Source organism: Choristoneura fumiferana, chromosome 20, assembly GCF_025370935.1.
Source record: "Choristoneura fumiferana chromosome 20, NRCan_CFum_1, whole genome shotgun sequence".
Taxonomy (NCBI): Eukaryota; Metazoa; Arthropoda; class Insecta; order Lepidoptera; family Tortricidae; genus Choristoneura; species Choristoneura fumiferana.
Window position 1 is genome coordinate 1,890,114 of NC_133491.1, and position 19,305 is coordinate 1,909,418.

The 19,305-nt window shown below is 41.4% G+C and overlaps 1 pseudogene; it reads right to left on the reverse strand.

Annotated features, from left to right (window-relative positions):
- The window catches only part of LOC141439366 (clotting factor B-like), a 28,351-nt pseudogene that overhangs the window by 1,923 nt on the left and 7,123 nt on the right, over positions 1-19,305 (reverse strand).

Sequence of the window (19,305 nt, forward strand, 5' to 3'; positions counted from 1 at the left end):
AAGACCTAGTAACTATGTCCACGCACTAGTAACTTAGGTAGGTACTTAAACTATAATGATTTGTAAACTAAACAATTATAAACTACATGCTTTCTACATTTCTTTTATAAATATTTATTTTAACAAGTAAGGCTAAATTGTCCTTTTAATGATTATTAAGCTCAGCTGAACCAATAAACGTTATTTGTAGCGACTCCTAGCGCCATCTAGTGAGCACATATAAAAAATCCAACCGAGTCCTACAATGGCGCTATCGAAGTTTCTCAACTTGGACACATATATTATAATAAAGCATTTATAAAACCATCAAATTCAGTCCCAGGCAAAAACCTGTCTGGGGAGATTTCTCTATTGGAGCGTCTCCCACATTGGTGACCCGACAATGACGATAACGCAACCTTCGAAGACATCCAAGACAAAGACACAGTCTCACAGCAGGCCAGACAAACCACACTGTGCACCACTAGCATGTAACTACATATGCCTGGAACACCAGCAGTACACTACACTGTAAACATACAGTGTGATATCCTCACTCAATGCAAAGCAGCTCGGCGCAGCTTACGCAAAACACACAACCAAGCAACTGGCACATGACACACGCACAGACTATACTGCACTCCCACTCCACGCCTCCGGTCTAAAAAAAGGGGGCTCATGTAGCGACTCCTAGCGTCATCTAGTGATCACGTATAGAAACTCCAACCGAGTCCTACATGGCGCTATCGAAGTTTCTCAACTCGGACGCATATATATAATGCTTCCGAAGCTCGTCCTTCGGACTTCAGTCTCCAAGCATAACACCTGCCTGGAGAGAGATCTCTATTAGAGCCTCCCCCCACACTATCAACAATGATTGCGGAGCTAACACAGATCCTTATTTCAATAAATAATATTTTATACGTCAATAACACAATGCGTCAAATAACGTAAATATCACGATAACTGATAATGATGATGAGGTTCTATGGTTCTCTATGAATCAAATCGGAGTAAATTTGAAACTTGCAGGGAAATCATCCATATGTTGTCACACGTCGCCAGTACTGTCACTCCGTGCCCCAGGACATACCAAGGTTCCTAGCATTAAAATCTGAAAGAACAATGTAACTTACGGCCTCTGTTTTGAGTCCCTGGTGCAATGGGCAGCAGTGAGCACGTGCTTCGTGCCCACCAGGGTGCCTCCACACCAGAACTCTCTGCGTTTGTTACCATGAAGGTAGATAGCCACCATCCACGGCCCGCTCCGGTTTGGACTCCGTACCTCCAACTATCCGGCCACCTTCATCTTCTCCTGCCACATTCTGGAAATAACGTTACAGCACGCATATTTATGTTTTTTTTATTTTTTTTTTCGACTGGATGGCAAACGAGCAGTGGGTCTCCTGATGTTTAAGAGATCACTACCGCCCATAAACATCTGCGACACCAGGGGTATTGCAGATGCGTTACCGACCTAGAGGTCTAAGATGGATTACCTCAAGTGCAGTAATTTCACCGGCTGTCTTACTTCTCCACGCCGAAACACAACAGTGCAAACCACTGCTGCTTCACGGCGGATTAGCGAGCAAGATGGTGGTAGCAATCCGGGCGGACCTTGCACAAGGTCCTACCCCTGCAAATGTAGTGCGGTTAATCCGCTAATACAATTTTTACAAGCTTTTACTTATCTGGCATCGTTCGTACGTCTGTAGATTCTAAATAACAAAAACTTATTCAGAATTTATTTGCCCAAAGAGTGCCAACGGGACGTCATCAATAACTTTTTCTTATCTGCTTGTTAAGTGTTCGGTATTAATAAAGGATTCAGGTCGATCAGTATAGAGTTGCGAGGTCTTACCACTAATGTCGACGATGTTGGAGAAGTTAGATATAACCGGTGGCGGCACTGTTGCATATGTAGTCGACGGCACTCGAGGCGTGGTCACAGGGGGTAAACTTGTAGCTGGTTTGATAGTAGTAACGGGTCGAGGCCGCTTCGTGGTCAACACCAGAATTGCTGTAGGCTTTTTGGTAGTCGTCGGCTTGGACTGTGGCTTTGGCGTAGTCACTGGTACTAAGTAGGTAGGTTTACTTGTAGTTGTTAACACGGGTTTTTCAATCGCCGGTGTAGATGAGACTATAGCATTTTTAGGGCAACAAACTCCAGGCACAAAAAGGTCTTTAAAACAAAGAGATTCTCGCAGACTTATCAAGTTGAGAAGCAATTGAGGACAGTTGCTCAAATCTTCACAACTCCCTGCCTCACCGTCAGGCGTAGTGCATGACTTAGAATCCTGTGTGTCTCCTGTCGCTATTTTTGTGATGGGAGCATCAGGTAATACTCTTGGTAAAGCTTTTTTGACTATAGGAGCGATTTTGTCTGTCACGTTTCTACCTAGAACGTTCTTACTTATAGTATATAATGCTTGCGGAAGCTGTTTAAGATTAGGATCTGATTCGTCCTTTTCTTCTTCGTTGACCATGTCAACGAGATAATGGCCGACTGTGTTTATGGCACTTAGAGTTTCAGATATTCTTGTGAATGCAGAGTCCGAGAGTAATCGGCCATCGCTTGGATTATTTGTGTCTGATCTAATTAGATCAAATGCACCTCTGCTTTGATAGTTTTGCGGGCTTTGTTGGTTTGGATCGTAAGAACTGGTTTGATAATTAGGACCATCTGGTCTAGGACCAAAAGGATTTTGGCTGTATGAGTGTAACGTTACACTTGGTGTGTCTTGTGTTTCTGAATGGACCAAATCAAAGCCGCCTCTAGTTTGATAGTTCAATGGCCCACGCTGGTTAGGGTCGTATGAACCACTACTGTCGAAGTTAAGCCCTTGAATTGGCCTGTGGCCGAAAGGGCCCTGATTAAGGGAAGTCTGTGTGTTGTAGTATTGCATGGAGTCTGGTGACCGTTTTCTTGGTGTTGAGAACTGCCAGGGCGGATTTCTGGGTTGATGAAGGTTGTGCCATTCAGCCTGGCTTTGCGAGAAGGAAACTGAAAAGAAAATTCAAATAACTTAGTATAATTAATACTGGAAATAAACAACTAAAATAATCAAAGCAGGATAAATTGATCATTTTTGCTTAGGCAAATGTACAATTTACAGAGAAAATTGTATGGGTATGTTTATATTGAAGCCGTGGTGGCCTAGTGGTTTGACCTGTCGCTTTTCAAGCAGAGGGTCGTGGGATCAAACCCGGGCTTGCACCTCTTAGTTTTTCGAAATTCATGTGCGGAATTACATTTGAAATTTACCACGAGCTTTGCGGTGAAGGAAAACATCGTGAGGAAACCTGGATAAACCTGCGAAGCAATTCAATGGTGCGTGTGAAGTTCCCAATCCGCACTGTGCCCGCTCGGGAACTATGGCCCAAGCCCTCTTGTTCTTAGAGGAGGCATGTGCCCGCAGTGGGACGTATAGAGGTGGAATGATGATGATGATGATGTTTATATTACAATCAAAAATAAATAAAAAAACACGTGACAACCGTTTACATATTTGCCTTAATAAAAAAGTATAAAAAGTAGTGCTCTTTTCGAGATGCCAAATCACGTTGACTGTACCTACTGATGATGAAGTATATTTAATAAATACGATGTGTTGGGCATTGATGCATACCTACCCGGGTGAAGAACTTGGTACTGGCATTGTATTTGCGCGATAATAAACCCTGAAACAAAGAATAAATTTGCTATAAACAGAGGATAATAATAATTACATACTTACTAAATAAAATATCTCGTAGATTTTATTTATTTGTAAATAAATGGTTAATATCAAATCAATATAACAAATTAAGGCTACTGTTGCATGTCTGGTTTGGTTCTATAGACATCAATCATGTCACTACACATCAATTACAAAGTTTATACTAATAAGTCTATTTATTTTTATATGTGTTCTTTGTATGAAGTTTTTTAATGTAGATACTATTTTATTTGCAACTCAATTTTTGTTGAACTTTTGCTGATGTCGTACTAATCGTTCAAAGGTTAACAGAAAGAGATCCTTCTAAAGGATAAGTTCACCATTGCACATGTTTATCTTGTTATCCGCGTTGGGAACTATGGCCCAAGCCTTCTGTTCTGAGAGGAGGCTGTGCCCAGCAGTGGGACGTATATAGGCTGGGATGATGAATCAAAAACATTCAATCTAAGTATTTTTTTCCCTCTGTATAAACTTATTATTTTTACCCCGTAATTCAATAATACACAGAAGAAGGTTCTAACATGTGAGGGAGGTTCAGTTCCCTTTACATTATGAACTATAAGTATCTAAACAATTACTTTGCCGCACCTAAAAGTTCACGGGTGAGCAAAGTAATTGTTCATTGATATGGACCTCCGCAAAGTAACACCAGGTTTAATAAATTGTTTCACATACATTTATGATTCTGACTATACATATAGAGAAGTCTTTTCCCTTGTGACGACACTATCTTAGTATGGTCCTCATTTCCAAATATGTTATCAGTTATACGCCCACAAACACATATCCCCAAGAGAAATCTCGCCTTATCAAGGCATCGTCAACTGAAATTAGAAACCCAGAGTCACGCTTCCCACGCCTTTATATGATACCTAAAGCATGTTTGTCGTTACATATACGGTAAGATATATTCAGCTTTGAAAGTTGGGTTCTTGGACACTCAAATATTCTCCCTGAAATTGGGTACTTTTTTAAACAGTAACCACCCACAAAGTACTAAAATGAAATGAAGATGGCGAAAGGTTTTGTAACCATGGCCATAGATAATAAATAAAGAACTGAATAGGGGATTCCCACAATCTTCACTTAATCAGTTTTTCTGTATACGTATTTAAATAGCTTTAAATGTTAAACGTAAACTAAATAAATACCTACATAAAAAGAAAAAAAACTAGTGCTGCCTCAACGTTACCTCAGAACTAAACTAGAAATTTAGACCTCCACTTTGGAAGTCCAACATTATACTACTGAACTAGGTAACCACACTGATGACAAAGTCATTGAAATTACCAATCTTACTTATTGCGTGTGAAATTTACACTTATCTAACACTATTATTACAAATTATAACGTATGTATGTATTATTGTGTTAACATTTTATCCAAAAATAATTAAACACTAACTAATTGACAAACGTTGAGATATAGTTGGACAAAGGCGAACTATCCCCTTAAGGGACTTCCAGTCAAAAGATTTTTCTACTTGTATCGTATTTAGGTACTAATCGTCTTAACATGGATTAAATTATCGTACATGTATGATTTTTTAACAATAGTTAAGATAATTTGAAAAACAATTACAAAGGAAAAATAGACGTGTAATGAATGTGGTATCTAATAGTTATCTGGGGGCACGGTAGCGCCCCCGCCAAGTCGAGCAAAACAAAGGCGCAGGTCCTACCACACTTTTTTCAAAACCATTCAGGCTATTTTCAACCTCCTGTAATTTTGAAAACTGAATTTTAAAGACATAGCAGGCGTTACTTTGCAGAGGTCCATATCAATGAACTGACACAATTAATTTGCTCACCCGCGACCTTTTTATGCAAGAAATGTGTATTCATGCAGTTCCTCCACCTCCACACTGAGAACACACCAATCACAAACATTTTGTGGTGTTACAGTGACAAATTAAAACGATTGTTTTGGTATGTTATAACACCTGGTAGCATGGTGAACGGTTATATTGCTCTGAATATGAGCTCTGGTTGAGTTCGAAACGCGTCAGTGTAGTGTAGTCGTGGTGATAGTTGGACTGTGTGATTTGTGTGTGTTCTTACAGTGTGGAGTTGGAGGAACTGCGTGAACACACATTTCTTACATAAACGTAGATCTTAAGGTCGCGAGTGAGCAAAGTAATTGTTTCAGATCAACAATTGGAAAGTAAAAATAAAAATAACCGTCTATATTGAGGTAATAGTTATAATCTTATTATAGTATGATATGTGACAGTGAGTCAGACAGAGAGAGCGATGCGCGCGCGCAGGCGTTGCGTAAGGCGTTCGGAGCTCTTCAACCGGACCTTGCCATTACTTAATGTTCAAGAATGTTGTTGTTTGTTTTATTTTTATTTTTAGACTAGCTTTTGCCCGCGGCTCCGCCCGCGTGGTATTCGCTTATCGCGCGCTGTTCCCTCGGGAATTGTGCGTTTTTCCGGGATAAAAAGTAGCCTATGTCACTCTCGGGCCCATAAACTATCTCTATGTCAAAAATCACGTCTATCCGTCGCTTTATTTCCGAATTTCGATATTTCGAGACTATTACATTGTTCAGTACCGGAGTTCAAAATTCCCTTCACCCGTAAAAGGTGTGACTATCGACGCCTCATAGTACCGTATTTCTAACAAAATCAGTGTCGATCGGCAAATAAAAACCTGCATCCGTAAATTGCGTCCGGCGACTGTGGCAAACGCGAGCACCCTTTTGTCCGGCACAAGGAGTTGACAATCGTCAAATTGGAACACCCGGCAGGACGTTTTTCCTCTAAAAAGAGGTGTATGGTACGGGTTAAGACTACCGCGCCGCCCGTCCGTATCTGCTTACCTGAGCAACGCTGCGGGAACGAGCCAGCGAAAGATAAGCCGACTTTAATAACTTTAGGGATTTAAAAAGATACCATAAACGTGATCAGCCAAACCTCGACACCAACTACCCACCCTTGGGTAAAAATTATTGTACCCACTACATAATTAAGTTGCCCTACTGTTAAGGTACGATAAGTGACTCCGTCGTTGAAAACGGAATTGAATAAATTACGTTACTAATTTCTGATTTTCCTTGGGGTTTACCCCGTATCCTAGTAGGGAGGCCAAAAATATTATCATTACATGATGTAATGACAACATTAGGGCAACTTTATGATGTTGTGTTCAATAATTTTAGGTTTGGCTAATCACGTTTATGGTATCTTTTTAAATCCCTAAAGTTATTAAAGTCGGCTTATCTTTCGCTGGCTCGTTCCCGCAGCGTTTGCTCAGGTAAGCAGATACGGACGGGCGGCGCGGTTAGTCTTAACCCGTACCATACACCTCTTTTTAGAGGAAAAACGTCCTGCCGGGTGTTCCAATGTGACGATTGTCAACTCCTTGTGCCGGACAAAAGGGTACTCGCGTTTGCCACAGTCGCCGGACGCAATTTACGAACGCAGGTTTTTATTTTGCCGATCGACACTGATTTTGTTCGAAATACGGTACTATGAGGCGTCGATAGTCACACCTTTACGGGTGATGGAATTTTGAACTCCGGTACTGAACAATGTAATAGTCTCGAAAATATCGAAATTCGGAAATAAAAAAAAAGATATACTTACCTAAACTTGGAATATTCCGTACAAAATATGAAATCCGTAGAAATACTTAGTTTTTTTGTAATGGCTACGGAACCCTATTTTGGGCGTGTCCGACACGCTCTTGGCCGGTTTTTTATTGTTGTTTTGCCGAGTTCGATTGTGGTCATACCTACACAGACGAAATGTTTTTTTCTGTTGTGGTGAGCCTCAAATTTTGCGCTAAATCTTAAACAATAACTCGTTACCTCATTCAGGTTAATGCGATTCTACTGGACCATTGTCGCCAAACCGGGCAACACGTGTTGCCTCACTATGAGTCAAGCATCCGCGAACGCATCCTTCATTATGTAAGTTTGTTGACAAGTTTCGCGGCTTTTTCAACCGTCTAGGTGCGGCCACATGCAGCCGCTCGTCGCTCGATTGCAGCGATAAATCTGGTCACATTTTGAAGGCGATTTTCAATTTCCCGCGATTCAAAAACGTAGCGACAAGATGGCTTCTTGCAGTGCCCTTAGTGTAAGTTTTCGGTTACAAAATACGTCCCGATCGCGTTCGCGCTAAAATCTCAATTTGTATGGAAACACGAACATCGCAAACGTTCCGCTAGAGGCGCCTCTACAAATAATTTACGCCGTCGCTATCGAGTACGGACACTGAAAACGCATGGTAGTGGTACATGTGGCCGCGCCCACAAGGATGCCCGTCCACTGCATCGGAATCAAGCCGTACGGAGCGGACGGACTTGTTTGTTTTGTATGGAATTCAATGGAACGCGTGCACCGGATCGGTATTTCTGCGCCATAGAGATCTATCTATCTATCTATCTATAGCAGCCCTTGTTGCATCCGTCTTCGAACGTAGGCCTCCTCTTCACGTTTCCACGTCTGTCTGTCCCCTGCCACCTTCATCCAGTTAATGCCGGCTGGCTGCCGGATGTCATCCGTCCATCTCTTAGGAGGTTTTCCTCTACCGCGGGTGTTGGCACGTGGTCTCCACTCCAGTATTCTTCGCACCCAGCGGCAGTGATCCATTCTGGCGTAGAGATCTATACAAAGCAACAAATCCGTCGGCTCCGTACGGTGCTTACGCTCCGATTCCGATGCACTGGACGCGTAGCTTTACGCACTGAACTAATAAAACAATTACTTACTTTGCTCACCCGCGACCTTATTATAGCTACGTTTCTGCATGAAAAGCGTCTTTATGATTCATAATATCAGTGACATCTCGACCGACGCTTGACCACCCCAGCCGCATCTGAGTATCCAGTGACGTCACTAATATCAGAGTGACATCTCGACCGACGCTTGACCACCCCAGCCGCATCTGAGTATCCAGTGACGTCACTAATATCAGAGTGACATCTCGACTGACGCTTGACCACCCCAGCCGCATCTGAGTATCCAGTGACGTCACTAATATCAGAGTGACATCTCGACCGACGCTTGACCACCCCAGCCGCATCTGAGTATCCGGTGACGTCACTAATATCAGAGTGACATCTCGACCGACGCTTGACCACCCCAGCCGCATCTGAGTATCCAGTGACGTCACTAATATCAGAGTGACATCTCGACCGACGCTTGACCACCCCAGCCGCATCTGAGTATCCGGTGACGTCACTAATATCAGAGTGACATCTCGACCGACGCTTGACCACCCCAGCCGCATCTGAGTATCCGGTGACGTCACTAATATCAGAGTGACATCTCGACCGACGCTTGACCACCCCAGCCGCATCTGAGTATCCGGTGACGTCACTAATATCAGAGTGACATCTCGACCGACGCTTGACCACCCCAGCCGCATCTGAGTATCCGGTGACGTCACTAATATCAGAGTGACATCTCGACCGACGCTTGACCACCCCAGCCGCATCTGAGTATCCGGTGACGTCACTAATATCAGAGTGACATCTCGACCGACGCTTGACCACCCCAGCCGCATCTGAGTATCCGGTGACGTCACTAATATCAGAGTGACATCTCGACCGACGCTTGACCACCCCAGCCGCATCTGAGTATCCGGTGACGTCACTAATATCAGAGTGACATCTCGACCGACGCTTGACCACCCCAGCCGCATCTGAGTATCCAGTGACGTCACTAATATCAGAGTGACATCTCGACTGACGCTTGACCACCCCAGCCGCATCTGAGTATCCAGTGACGTCACTAATATCAGAGTGACATCTCGACCGACGCTTGACCACCCCAGCCGCATCTGAGTATCCGGTGACGTCACTAATATCAGAGTGACATCTCGACCGACGCTTGACCACCCCAGCCGCATCTGAGTATCCAGTGACGTCACTAATATCAGAGTGACATCTCGACCGACGCTTGACCACCCCAGCCGCATCTGAGTATCCAGTGACGTCACTAATATCAGAGTGACATCTCGACCGACGCTTGACCACCCCAGCCGCATCTGAGTATCCGGTGACGTCACTAATATCAGAGTGACATCTCGACCGACGCTTGACCACCCCAGCCGCATCTGAGTATCCGGTGACGTCACTAATATCAGAGTGACATCTCGACCGACGCTTGACCACCCCAGCCGCATCTGAGTATCCGGTGACGTCACTAATATCAGAGTGACATCTCGACCGACGCTTGACCACCCCAGCCGCATCTGAGTATCCGGTGACGTCACTAATATCAGAGTGACATCTCGACCGACGCTTGACCACCCCAGCCGCATCTGAGTATCCGGTGACGTCACTAATATCAGAGTGACATCTCGACCGACGCTTGACCACCCCAGCCGCATCTGAGTATCCGGTGACGTCACTAATATCAGAGTGACATCTCGACCGACGCTTGACCACCCCAGCCGCATCTGAGTATCCGGTGACGTCACTAATATCAGAGTGACATCTCGACCGACGCTTGACCACCCCAGCCGCATCTGAGTATCCAGTGACGTCACTAATATCAGAGTGACATCTCGACCGACGCTTGACCACCCCAGCCGCATCTGAGTATCCGGTGACGTCACTAATATCAGAGTGACATCTCGACCGACGCTTGACCACCCCAGCCGCATCTGAGTATCCAGTGACGTCACTAATATCAGAGTGACATCTCGACCGACGCTTGACCACCCCAGCCGCATCTGAGTATCCAGTGACGTCACTAATATCAGAGTGACATCTCGACCGACGCTTGACCACCCCAGCCGCATCTGAGTATCCGGTGACGTCACTAATATCAGAGTGACATCTCGACCGACGCTTGACCACCCCAGCCGCATCTGAGTATCCAGTGACGTCACTAATATCAGAGTGACATCTCGACCGACGCTTGACCACCCCAGCCGCATCTGAGTATCCGGTGACGTCACTAATATCAGAGTGACATCTCGACCGACGCTTGACCACCCCAGCCGCATCTGAGTATCCGGTGACGTCACTAATATCAGAGTGACATCTCGACCGACGCTTGACCACCCCAGCCGCATCTGAGTATCCGGTGACGTCACTAATATCAGAGTGACATCTCGACCGACGCTTGACCACCCCAGCCGCATCTGAGTATCCGGTGACGTCACTAATATCAGAGTGACATCTCGACCGACGCTTGACCACCCCAGCCGCATCTGAGTATCCAGTGACGTCACTAATATCAGAGTGACATCTCGACTGACGCTTGACCACCCCAGCCGCATCTGAGTATCCAGTGACGTCAATAATATCAGAGTGACATCTTGACCGCATTAGCCGAATCTGACTCATTGACCCGCATACAGTGAAAGTGATGGTGTCATAGTTACACAACGGCTCACTCGGTGAATGTCAGCGCCGGCGCATTTGTTTTATGCTGCTATTAATTGGCAGAATTATACTTATATATCTTTATCATAAAAATCCCAGACTTATGTTTTTAATTAAAATCCATACTAATATTATGAATGCGGAAGTGTGTTTGTTTGTATGTTTGTGTGTTCTTCACAGGTCTTTCACGTCGAAACGGATTGACGGATCGACGTGATTTTTGGCATAGAGATAGTTTATGGGCCAGAGAGTGACATAGGCTACTTTTTATCCCGGAAAATGCGCAGTTCCCGAGGGAATTCCACGCGGGCGAAGCCGCGGTCAAACGCTAGTCTTAAATAATTTATTGAATCAGGTGTTACTTTGTGGAGATGCTTAATAAACTAAATGAAATAAAAATAAAATGAAATGATGAATTTAGTAGCGGAATAACGTCTATGAAACAAATGGGCGTACAGCAGCTCTTCCACCTCCACACTGTAAGAACACACGTAACAAAACACAAACAAAAAAAACGTACGTAATCAGTAATTTAAAGTAGTTTTACATACCTACTTACTCATGTTTTTATTCTAATAAACTCTAGTTTAAAATTATGTTTACATAACAATAGTCGGTGCCGTACGTTTTGATTTTAGCTCGCACTCGCTACGCGAGATGATCATCTTTTACGTTCGCGTACTCGTATAATAGTTGTAAATTAGTAGTATATGTATAAGTGTAGTGTAATAGTTTACCTACCTATAAACAATATAGTTATAGTATTATGTGTAGGTAAACATGAGTAGTAGGTATGTATGTACACAGTCGCCATCGGCACTCCACGAATTTAAAAATATTTTTAAATTTTGTGTAATAATAATAATATAGCGGCATAGAATCTTGTTTGTCTAGACACAAATATAAGATAATTTTAATTTAACTTTCGTACTAAATTTATTTGCCGGTAGGTAATCTAAAATAGACATCGACAACCCTAAGCGTCCGCGCCAGAGTATTAAGTCTCCTAAGGGGTCGGCGTTTACATACTTCTCTTCTTTTACTATGACAGTAGTGACCAGTCAAGCCAAGTTGACTAGTAATACCTACCAATATTGAATCACTAACGAGCCGTATTTTCCGATGGTAACGAGGGCAAGCGTTGTTATTCTGTTACGCAATGTGTACGCTTGAATGGAGCTAGAATATACGTATTTTGGCGTCTGGTGTTCGCTTTATATTTTTGTTAGTAATAGCACATTGTGTCTTAAGGGCGGTAAATAAGGAATTACGGACGAGAGTCTATTAGAAGCCCGAAGTCGAAGACTGAGGGCTTTAATGAGTCGATGTTCGTAATTGTAGTACCGCCCGTGCGACATACAATGTTTTTCATCACATTTGCGAGTAAAATTTTATATTTCTAAAAGAAAATATTGGCGATACCTTAGGCTGCGCTCTTGGCCCTACCGCCCTCCCCCCTCCCCCTCCATGCATGCGGTCCTGCAGCAGCGCGCGCAGCAGCATCAGTACGGGCACGGACTCATTTACCGACCTTGGGCTTCATGACAAGACAATTTGTACGCGCAATGACTAATTTACCGACCACGGGTTTCATGACAAGCACATTAAGGTCGAGGGTTTTATTTGGGGGGTTGCAACCAAGGTAGCCTGCATGTTTCGACACTGTTTACGAGATAGTGTGATGAAAATGTTTGGTAACTAGGCTAATGAGGGTTTTCAGAGAGGCGAAATATCGCTAGATGGCGTTAGTGTCGTGAGGTACGTTTGACGTTTGCTTGCGATTGGCTCATTTAGTTATTTGACCAATCACGAGCATACGTCAAACGGATCTCACGATAGTAACGCCATCTAAAAAAAAGAAGTTTGAAGTTGCTTTTCATTAGGGATGGGCCGAATATTTGTTTTATATTCGGTGTTCGGCATATGCGGCAGTTTACCGAATATTCGTATTCGGCCGAATATTCGGCTAAATCACCGAATGTTTGGCAATGTAGTACTCCAAATTTCACTGTATTGAGCCATGTATGAGTTGAGTGATAAATGTGTTATTTTTATGAGATACAGTGAGGCTTTATGTTTTTGTTGGCACAGTAGCTTTATTTCCAATAACAGCAGTTAAAAAAGATGGTTCATCATCATCATCATCCCAGCCTATATACGTCCCACTGCTGGGCACAGGCCTCCTCTCAGAACAAGAGGGCTTGGGCCATAGTTCCCACGCGGGCCCAGTGCGGATTGGGAACTTCACACGCACCATTTGAATTGCTTCGCAGGTTGTGCAGGTTTCCTCACGATGTTTTCCTTCACCGCAAAGCTTGTGGTAAATTTCAAACACACTAAAACTACAAGGTTGGATCAGAAAAAAATCACCGTGCATGGGAGGTACCAAAAACATTTTTTTGCATTTTTTTATTGTGCCATTTTGTCGGCATAGTTAACATATATTTTATATTCGTGCAAAATTACAGCTTTCTAGCATTGATAGTCCCTGAGCAAAGCCGTGGACGGACAGACAGACATGGTGAAACTACAAGGGTTCCGTTTTTTGCGATTTAGCTACGGAACCCTAAAAATATCAGTATGAGGAACACACAATAGAGAAATCTTTTTTCAGGCAGATATTATGCCTGAGGACTGAAGTCCGAAGGAAGAGCGATTTAATTTTCTTTCCTCGACTATATGTAGCACATACATACCCTACAGTAAGACGGCGGGAAATTTTATACTAAAATAGAAAGAAAATAAAATGATTGTAAAAATACCTAAACAAGTCAGTCATCTACTGTACCTTATATCTGCCACAGCGGAACGTGCAAAAAATTTGAAAAAAAAAATTACCCCAAGGGTGGGACAAAGTATAAAATAAAAACTTTTAAACAAAAAAATTAAACCGCCATAAACCTTGGGGTAATTTTTTTTCCAAATTGATATTGTACGAACTTTAAGGTATACCATATTTCATAAAAAAAAACAAAATCGGACTACTCTGTAAAAAGGTATGCCTGGTCATACATTACAAATCAGTGACTGAACAATCAATCATCCCCTGTTTTTCTACCCTTAGGGTTGGTTTTTTTTTTAATTCAAATTTAAATGGGACCACCTTCGGGGTATACGCTATCCAATAAATTTAATAATTACACGTTTTATGAGACGTTTTATTGTGTCACACAGACATATCGGTGCTGGTGACTAAGGTAAATGTACGAGTGCACATCGCTGTCCTAATAGATGTCATCTTTATTTTTTTGTCATTAGCAGTAGAGGTGACAGCAACGGGTCCATATCGGCTCGCATACTTATTGGAAGTCCGAATGTAATAATATATGTTTGTCAGAACGAACGTTTGGCATAACTCTTTTTTTCTCTGAGAATTGTTATAAAACAAACCTAACCTAACCTATAGATTTCTATAGGACGACAATTTAAAAATTTTAGAGAACTGTAGGTTTCAGTGGGAAATAAATTATGACAAACGATGATTCGGACCAAAATTACGGTATGACTAGCGAAGAGTATGCGAACTTTGGCGCTCCCGACAGGAGGGTGTCATCTATTGGGCATTAGCGTGTCGGGCACTCGAACGTTTACCTTATGTAATTATCAAGACTGAACCAATCACAACAAGACGTCAAACGGATTTCTCGATACTAACGCTATCTAGCAATGATTCGCCTGTCAAGAACCCCTCATTACAATTAGGGCTTTGTTTTAGCAACTTTGGCTACGGAATCCTAAAATTGGGACCGCGAAAGCGTGAATAAATCTTATATCGAACGATTTTAAAAAGGTAAACTCGTTATTTCGAGTCCCTTTGTTTTTTTTATTAGCGATAAAATCGGTGTCGGACATAACTTAGGCAAGTATCGGGTTGTTCACATTTTGCAACATTAAGGGGCGTTCACAGGCACTATACCTACTTCTTTTTTTTTTTAGGATTTGAAAGATGGTATCTAAGCGACCTTGACATGTCTGTTTATTGAAAATCACTGTCACAGCATATATTATTATGTAACAATGAGGGCTATCGCGTATGAATTCGCCGCTAGAGGCGCTAGTGTAGCGTGAGGTCTCCGAAATGTCAAATCTCATAGTTTTTGGGTGAGCTACGCGGGTTTATTTATAATTAGAATAATTTTGTGAATATTTTGCAATATCTGAAATTAATTATGGCAAATATGCGTTCCGGGCAGTGAATGTCTGTGTTTTGAGACAGTTTTGGCTTTCAGAAACTTTTGTCCTCCCTTTTTTCCGAACAAAACGGGGACTACCCAACAAACATTTTACAGGTGGCCACAACGTGCCAATTTTGACTTTTGGTTGTATAAGCTGGTCGTAAACACGTCGTTATCACATCGATATGACCGAGAAAAGGCCCATTTTATACGAATCTATGTCGTAATATAGTCACGTAGCAGTCCTATAAGTCACTGTATCAGTCGTGTAGTGGTCGTATAGAAATCGTGAGACATGGTGTCATGACCAATGTTCATGGAGTTATGGTGTTTATTACCGCTGTTTTACCGCATTTTATCGAATAAAAGTGTTTATCGTGACTTTAATATGGGTTCTGTTGTAAAGTTATCAGATAAATGTAGTAAATTCAAACTTAAAACTGCGACGGACAATTACTTTAATCATAGCAAAGTAGAACAGCCATTTTTATATTTTAGTTATCTTCTTGTGACATCTTCGAAACTCACGTACGACTAAGTAAGTACATTTATCTGTTGGGAAATTAACGCTATCGAGTAATATGCCCTAGTCTTCTCAATATAATGAACGCGCCTTATAAATTTTGTAAATTAAGCTATATTCTTTTCAATGTTTTTAATGAACGTTTTAATAATTACCTTTAAACGTCTTAGGGTTTAAGATACAACCGTAATACAATATCTAAACGACTTTGCATTCTGTGAACTTTTCTTTTGTCAGCCATTTTAACGAAATTAGGGTTAGGTGAACTTTTTATAAATTTCAAATATTATTATCAACGTTACAAAGAAAAGCTGTGTCACTAAAGTTATATACGTAATAAATAGTAGCATAAAAGTGTTCAAATCGGCTTATAATCTTAAAAAAGTGTACCTAATTTATCACTTTATACGGTCGTCACGTAAAATAGTAGTAGTAGTAGTCCTCGGGAATCTAATACGACAAATGTTAGTGTAAAAGACGTATAGACGTTATCAAGATGACAACTGGTTATACCACTAAAAGTTGTATAATAGTCATGTAAAACAGTCGTATAGAAGTTTATGCGATGTTCATATTGGACTACAAATTAACTTAGAATCGTATAAGAGTGCAATTTATGACTTTTACACGATCGTTACGTAAAAGTAGTTCTTATGACTATAACACAATAAATGTTGGTGTTAAAGTCGTATAGACTTTACTAAGCCAACATCTCCGGTTATACCGCTAAAAGTTGTGTAAATGTCATATAAAACGTCGCATAGAAGTCTATACGATGTCAATATACGACTAAAATTCGACTCAACATTTTATAAGAGTGCAATATATTACTCTTATGCGATCCTCACGTAATAGTAGTTTTCGCGGCTCTAATACGATAAATACCGGTGTAAAAGTCATATAGACGTTATTACGACGACAGCACTAGTTATACAACTAAAAGTTGTGTAACAGTCATATAAACGGTCGTATAGAAGTCTATACGATGTCTATATACGACTACAAATTGACTCTAAATTTTATAAGAGTGCAATATATTACTCTTACACGATCGTCACGTAATAGTAGTTTTTCGCGGCTCTAATACGATAAATACCGGTGTAAAAGTCATATAGACGTTATTAAGACGACAGCACTAGTTATACGACTAAAAGTTGTGTATTGGTGATATAAAACAGTCGTATAGAAGTTTATACGATTTCTATATACGACTACAAGTTGTATAATGATAAGAGACCCATAGTCATATTACACGCTAATTTACTTCTAAACGATGTTTATAGCATTATGAGTCGCATAACTTACACAAATACGACTAAAATGTTTGTTGGGTATGCAACACTGTGGCATGCTCGATATTTTTATGGTACGGTTTTAAGGTGTATTAAATATGATTTTAATCTAAACTTTGTTTTCACGCCCGTAATAACAGACTTTGAAAGCCATAATTAAAAACCTCACACTACAGTGCGCCATCTAGTGAGACAAAAAACGATAGCCCTCATTAGCAAGGACATTATGATCATTTACATGATTTTGGTATCATAATTAATACATAATTATATAGTTACTGTTTTTTCAAACATTTGTCAATAAAAAGCCTCGTCAAGATTATTTTCCCTTTTTCAAATGCTAAAAATAACGAAGTATAGAGGTTAATTTGCCAACGTATTTGAAAGCATAATCACTTTCCTCACTTCTTTCTGTCAAACAGTATAGAATGAGTGTAGAAAGAGATGGGTAAATATGATCGCGATCGCGAGCGCGAGCGTCCAAGCAGGTAGATTGCATTGATACGGCATCCGTGATTAAATTAAATGCTTTGCGAAAGTCGGTTTCTTCTTTGATTTTGAGATGAAGCACGACAAAATTCATTACTTAATGGGGTTATAAAAAGTATGATTGGTTTTTTGGAGTCTTTTTGTATTTTTTATTTCAACTCCAAATTTAGCACGGATTGCTGAGGACCTGCGCTGGTCTCTTTTTCTGGTTTTTCTGTGCATCCATGTCTCAGTTTGTATATTCGATGTCATAAAAAGTGTTGCATCGCATGACGTGGAACTTCAACTGGCTATATCTTCCATTTTTTTATTGATAAAAGAAAAAATCATCCCAACCTATATACGTCCCACTGCTGAGCACAGGCTTGGGCCATAGTTCCCACGCGGGCCCAGTGCGGATTGGGAACTTCACACGCACCATTGAATCGCTTCGCAGGTTTGTGCAGGTTTCCTCACGATGTTTCCTTCACCGCAAAGCTCGTGGTAAATTTCAAATCTAATTCCGCACACGAATTTCGAAAAACTCAGAGGTGCGAGCCGGGGTTTGAACCCACGGCCTCTGCTTGAGAGGCGATAGGTCAAACCACTAGGCCACCACGGCTTATTAAAAAAAAATACATCTCCAATATTTTATGATAATCTAACCGAGACTAATGAGAATTGTTTAGGGAATAATACCTACAGATTACGAGTACCTAAGTTCCGATTTGTGCTGTCAGTAATGAGTAGGTAAAAATCACGAATGTTTCAGGTGTCCGGATATTGGAACCAATCTGGTCGCCGCTTAAGGCCCTACCTCTGAAGTGCGTGTGCTGTAATTGACAAACTGGCCGATTTTATGCGGGCGTGTTTATGCTCTTTACAAAGGTTTAATGACCCTGCACCGTCGTAAAACTGGTTTTATGTGTTTTAGGACGGAATTGTTGCTAATTTTAAAGGAGCGGTCAATTTTAGACCGCTGCAGACATTCGCTGATTTGCATCTCGAAAGTTCTGGGGGGCTACTACGAAATACGAAAATCGAAGTTAGTATCGACCTACCTTCTCATCTCACTCTCGTATTAAATAATTATAGAGCATGTGCGAGGGCGATTGAATGTCGTGTTTCCAGAAAAAGTTCATTTTGTCCTTTTCGTGTTTTCATTCACGCTAGGCTCGTGAAGGTCTAAAAGTTGGATATTTAATAACTGTAGTTGAAAAGTTCCTACAAATTCCGTTGACGCGAATAGAATTTTATCGAGCACTACTTAATCGGTAAACTTAGTAACAATCTACCTACAGCAAACCATTATCGAAATTCAAGAAAATTTAGTTTCTTGAATTTCGATTTAGCAAAAATTTCATTTTTTATGCAAACTTTTTACTGAATGTTCTTTTTGCTGTCTGTATGTACCTATGTACTTACTTGAATAAAATAATTAAATACGGATACCTACTTGATAACATAATTGACTATCTGAACACGGTTCTACGCCGTTAACAATACAGTCATGTTCCCATATTTTTGATCAAATTTGTTGCTCATAAATTTAAGAACTCGATCGGACTAAAATAAGTAAAGCTTGTTTTATATGGGTGCTATGCAACCGATAAACATACTACTTAAATACAATATTAAATACCCACGACTCGAGAACAAACATAAGATAGTATTTTCACATAATAACTGCTCCGATCGAGGATCGAACCAACTTTCATTATATGTGGATGCAACAGTAGACTGCAACGGTTTTCGCGCCATAAATACTTCGAAAGCATATTGCCGCTACGCTGCAACGCCTCG